The 6,000-nt window shown below is 35.4% G+C and overlaps 1 pseudogene; it reads right to left on the reverse strand.

Moving 5' to 3' along the window:
* Positions 1-4,958, reverse strand: part of LOC149126834 (large ribosomal subunit protein uL10 pseudogene) — a 117,921-nt pseudogene extending 112,963 nt beyond the window's left edge.
* Between the last annotated feature and the right edge of the window lie 1,042 nt (positions 4,959-6,000).

Genomic DNA, 6,000 nt, shown 5'->3' on the forward strand with positions numbered 1-6,000 from the left:
TACTGAGAGAATGAAAATGAAGATAATTTTCCTCTTCATTTAGTAGGAAGCTCAAAATACAAAAAATACAAGTATGACTACACGTATTAAAACTTTACTTGCTGCCTTTGAACTAAGATTGAGAATCACATAACTGGAAACATTTATGAAAGAAGCACTTCTGTAATCCAATAACAAAGAGTAGATGTTTAAGTGTAGAGAAATACAAAAAATGTACTGGTGGCTAGTACATACCCCCAAAAGCAAAGTGCCAAATAATACACACAGTGTGTATCTTTAAAAAAAATGGTGAAAAATATGTACAAACATAAATCCAAATTCATAACTAAATTGGGAGTATGGTTAAAATTAGGCTTTCTTAAATTTTAAAAATGTTTTCATTTTGGAAAATAAGGATCCCTATTATAGTCTTTGGGAGATGACAAGGACTCTTCATCAAGAAGTGGAAAGGAAAAAAATTCGATACCATCTATAGTATTTGAGTTCAATGAAAAGGAAATCAAGGACAGGAAAGCAGTAGATGGCCAGAACAAAAGCATTTAGTTCTTCCTGTTTGGCACCTCTAACAGGCAGGTTAATCAGTTGTAATTAAGAGGCAAAGTAGCAGCCTAATAAGCAGCACTTGTCACCAGTTGTCATCTTAGTGATCAATTCACACTTCCTTCATGATGACAACCACCCTTGCAGTACTCCTCCGTGCAGGGGTGCATTAGGCGGATAAAGGATTGTGGTCTTGGAAGTGGTGGGTAAAGAGAGGAACCCTCCCAGCTGGGGAGGTGGGGATCATGCAGGGAGAGGGAAGGAGCTTGCAAGAGTTCATTTTAGTGAAGGTTTTCATTCACTTTTGTTCTTACTTTTGAGTAAATAAAGTCAGTTTAGGAGATCCAAGGCTTTACTTACCAGGGGGTTGTCTCCCTTAATTCATTTTTTCCTTTTCTGACGTATCCAAAATTCTTCTTGGCGAATTTCTACCCCAAGCTTTTTTTTCTTTTTAATAAATTACATTTAGAATCACAATTTCTTCATTTTAGCTTCTCTCGTTTACTTTTTAAATATTCATTTTTTTCAATTCCTTAAATAAAACTTACATGCTTTGTAAAATAATGTGGAGTAAAGGTCAAACTACTTTTTCACCACTTAGCATAATTCTGCAAATGAACATTTATTAATAAGAAGGTCAAGTACATTTACTGCCATTAATAGGTAACAGAGCCTTATGTAAGAAAATATAAGCAATATTCACAGTGGTTTATAGGCTCAATCAAAGTAACTTTTACATTCCCTTGGAGCATTTGTTAGTTGATGCAAGTTATCCTTTTAATGACCAAAGTCAATATATTTTTTAGTGTTTTCAGCAATTTGTTTCTCAACACTGGCAAATAGGAAAAAAAGAAAAACGAACATAGCTGGAGCTAAGTGTCTTCTACCCACAGACACACGATGCTCTGTGAATGCCTTCTAACCTTTTTCTTTGCCCACAGAGCACGATGTGCTATTATTGAATCTGGCTACAAGGAATGGGACCTGACAGTCTGTTTCCTTGCTTTGGACTGGGTCACATGAATATGGCTTAAACCAGAGGATCTCTCTATTGTCTTAAAAACACACGGTATCCTCTCCTTAGATTACATAGTCCAGTAGTCAATAATTCTCCACTTTTCAATAACTCGAGAGTGAAGCTTATCCATATGCATACAGCTGTTCTTACTATTAAATATATCATTATTTCAGTAAAATACATTATTTGGTTGGATCTAAACAACTGCAGCTGAAATGTAAGCTCATTAACTCAGGACTTTTGCTGTTTGTTTATTTTTCTAAACAGAAACACTCTTCATCATGGCTTACTTCTCAGAACTCTGCTATACAAGATATAGTGGCCAGAAGACTTGAGATACACAGCACATTATGAAAGTTTTAGACTTCTAAGCCTTTGGAAACCTCACAATATTGGGGAGTAAAAATGTTAACACTCATAATTTTTCCTTTTGAAAACATCTCCTTACTATCCAGAGATGAAACAATTCTACCTTGTTTTTCTGATTCAGCTTTTCATTGATGTAATTGGACAACAGTTGTCTGTTTATAATAAAGACAGAACACTATAGACTATTCCAGTTGTGAATGTGAAAAATTAAGAACAGTATAGTCTACACTTTAGAACTCCAAAGTTATTAGTAGTTTCCATTATTCTCAAAAATGTCACTTTATCCAGTATGATGTGACAAAATCTGTGTATCCATTATCTATCCCATTAGGATTAATGCGACCTCATTTTTTCCCCCTAAAATGAAATCCAAGGGCCAAGTGGTAGTGTCTTGATGAGATTCTCTTTTCAATGTGGTTGTTCTAATTCTGTGTGGAGTAAGAACATCCCTCCCACCCCCACCCCCAAACAACGCTTTATTCTTTGGCCCAGAGCACCAGACACGGATGATACTAAATGAACAAGGTCAACATTTCACCTGCTTTTATTTATTTATTTTTCTTTTGTACTCAACAGATTGTTGTCCTCACAATGGCACGCTTGAGGAACATGAGCCCTGCTTCCTCTTAAGATGTCTTGTTGTGAAATATTAGAATAGCAAACGGCTAATCTATGCCTCCACCACGGGGCAGGAGGCACCGGTTCGGCCCCCATTTCACACCTCGGTCATCAATTCATTGGCTGCAAAAAAGAAAGGAGCCTGCTCTTTCCTTGTCCAGCTGCAAGCAGGCAGGAGCTGGAACATATGCCTGTCTGAAAGGGGAGGCGGGGCAGGGCTCCTCAGGAGCAGGCACACAAAGAAAGCCAATCTCCTCCACAAAGCGTGGAATGACTTAAACACTCTATTGTATTAAATATGAATGAGTCCTCATTGTGGGGCACAGTGTGTGGGGATCCGCGGTGTCCTCCCATTAGCCACATGATTAACCAGATTACACGGGAAGCCACTAAGGTAAATAAGGCCAGCCTTCTGTCACTTCCTCCCCCAGGCCTGGCCAACAAGGGGGCCCAGAGCTGGCCCCTTTGTAGTCAACTGAGTGGAAAGAAGAAATAACCATGAATGTCATGCTTGGTAATTAAAAAAAGAGAGAGAGACAGACAGAAAGAGAGAGGGAGCGAAAAAGAGAGTTGTCTCCAGGGACCATCTAGGAGAAATAGTGTGAAAACATCTTTCAGATCAACTAACATGTCTGTATTGTTTCCTTTGACCACAAAGGACTAATCTACCCCTCCCCTAAATAGCATCCTGTATTCCCTTTTGTGGTTGAGAATACAAAAAGAAAAAAAAAATCCACAAAACAAGAATTAAAGCTGCCATGTTGTGCTCATGACGGCTGAGACCAGATCGTTTTGGGCCTACAAATCTGCCTGCCTGTTAACCCGGCTCTCTTCCATAACTCTCTCCTCCCATACCTTCTATACGGCTCTTCATTCTTGTGAGCAGATAAACACCCCTGGTTAATTGGTTTATGGAAATTGCAAAGTTACAATTCTCATAGCAGCTTGAGCTTTGAGAAAATACAAGACAGTAGAAACCAGTTCCAATGGCACCAATGAGAAAACGGTGTATGATATAATCTGAATTTTGATACAGGAATTCAAATATGCGATGTGTAAAATTTCTTGCAAAATACATTTTACCTTATTGATGGAATATAAAAGTGAAAAGTTTTAAATGAGTATTATATGTAAAGTGAAATCTTTCTACAGATTAGCAATTCCTTAAAAACAAATTAAATCCTGAATTTTATCAGTGGAGAAGCATATATAGTTTCCACGTCAAAGAAAAAGTATTCCATAGACATAGTGGCTAACAATGGAATATTATGGCAAATTAAAGAAAATTAATAAAAGATAGCATAGTTTATTTTGACAAATTGTTTAAGCTACAGCATATTTTAATTAAGTAGGAAGGCTAGGAATTATACCCCTAACAAGCATAAATCTATTGTCAAAGTCTTTGACTGTGAACTTTTGTTCACTTCAAAGTTTAGTTATTAAAGATATGCAAGAATTAGTTTGTTCCTGAAATTTGTTTATTGATATTGATCAACAATTTTATAACAACTATACATATAGCATAAAAAACAAGCAAACAAAAATGAGTTCCAAGCTCCCATTGAGAGTCATACAAAATATAGCAATAATTCGAAGAACTCTTTTGAGCACTTTTAAAATACCTGTTAAAGCTTATATATGTTGATTTTAATTATCAAATGTGATCACTCTTATATTCTGTTACACCTTTTTCCTTAATCATATAATTATGATTATGTTTTTATCATGAATATTGATAGAAGAGGATAGCAAAATTCCACATTGAGAAAGAATTTATAATGCTTTAATAATTCAGACAAATGTCAAATGAATACAGTATGAAAGAAAAGTACCAGTTAGCCAAATAAAAGTAAGGTTTCTGTTATTAATTCATTGATTAACTGATTCAAGAAGTTTTTATTTGTTTGAGCCTTTGCCTTTTTCATTTTTTGTGTTCCACATCCCATACTAAGAGCTAGGGATCTCAAAGATTCAAGGAATACAAATTCTGTTTAGAGGGAGAATTCAGTCTAAGGATGGATACAACATTAGACTAGAGATTTTTCCTATAGTACTTAAGATTTAACTCCATTTACACGAAAAAATATCATTGAACTATTTTCATAGAAAACATTTGTCAATGATTGAATTACTCGTTTTTCCTTGTCAAAATAAAGGTAAAACAAGAAACCAGTTGTTTCTGGCCCAAGACCATTCTGAATGTTAGTCATTGGTGTTTTAAATAAGTGTGTGTGTGTGTGTGTGTGTGTGTGTGTGATAGGTAAGTGCTGTGTGGCCTTAGATCTGAAATATTGATTCCCCCTTCTCCCCCCAACTTACCCAGCTCTCCAACCGTATTGGTGAGCATCCCTTTAACCTGATGTAAAGCCTTCACTGGACCCATGGGTCTGAGATGTGGAGGGTTGTGCTCCATGACCATGAATCTTAAATGTTGTCTATTCCTTTCTGAAATACACATTACAAAGGTCTATTTTTGCTCCCATTCTCCTTTGTGTTTTTTTTTTTTTTTTATCATCTATTTTCCCTTTTGTTACATCTTTCTGATTCTTAAAAAGTTGTCAGGTTGATTTAGCTTTTGGCTGATACCTGAACATCTTTTTCAGTTAAAGGACTAACTCATCCCAACTTTGACATTAGCTCTTTTGTGTGTGATTCTTGATAGTTTTTCCAACATATGACGCTACCCAATGATTTCTTTTTCTACCAATTCTAGCTTGAAAGTAATCTGAAATTTGAGACATATAAGAATATACGTATCCAGAAAAGAAATACTTTTTCAGAATGAAGGGGACGAAATAGAATATAAAATGGCTCAGATAGTTGTTGACGTGTTTCAAAATTTGAGAAGCTTGTTGCCTCAGCTCTTGTCTTTGCATTCTATTGTTCTTGGAAAGCGACCTCAATGATAAATGACTCCAGTTATCATTTCTCTATCACTATAATGAGAAAGAGGTAAAAATTCCTCCCCTGGTTTGTGCAGAGTTGTTTTAAATAAGGTTTGAATAATGAATGAGATGTTTTCAATCTCAGATTTCATGTGTTCATTTGGAAATGCGGAAATAAAAAATGAAAAGATAAACTATGATATTTCTATATGTTGTTCATATTTAATATACTTTCTGATTTCCAGTTATATCACCAATGGCATAAAAACTCATGTGTTATTAAAACATTTGTCAGTCTTTATGGAACCTTTCATTCTCTAAGATTCTGAGCACTTGTTTTATGTATTTATAGCCAGGATTCATATCATTTATCAGGTAGGGAATTCTACGTTTACCTTAATTTCTTCTTAGTAAACAATGGGAAACAAATTTTCTTTAAGCAAATTACACTAAAAACATGAAGTTAAGCATAGTCATTTAAGCTTTTTGGTTTATTTTGCCTGAACTCTACAAGGCTAGTCTATGTAGATTGATGAACTGAATTTTCCTAAGAGGGAGGGCAAGACAATT

Source organism: Oryctolagus cuniculus, chromosome 5 (genome assembly GCF_051225735.1).
Source record: "Oryctolagus cuniculus isolate XC-2025 breed Fujian yellow rabbit chromosome 5, ASM5122573v1, whole genome shotgun sequence".
Lineage (NCBI taxonomy): Eukaryota > Metazoa > Chordata > Mammalia > Lagomorpha > Leporidae > Oryctolagus > Oryctolagus cuniculus.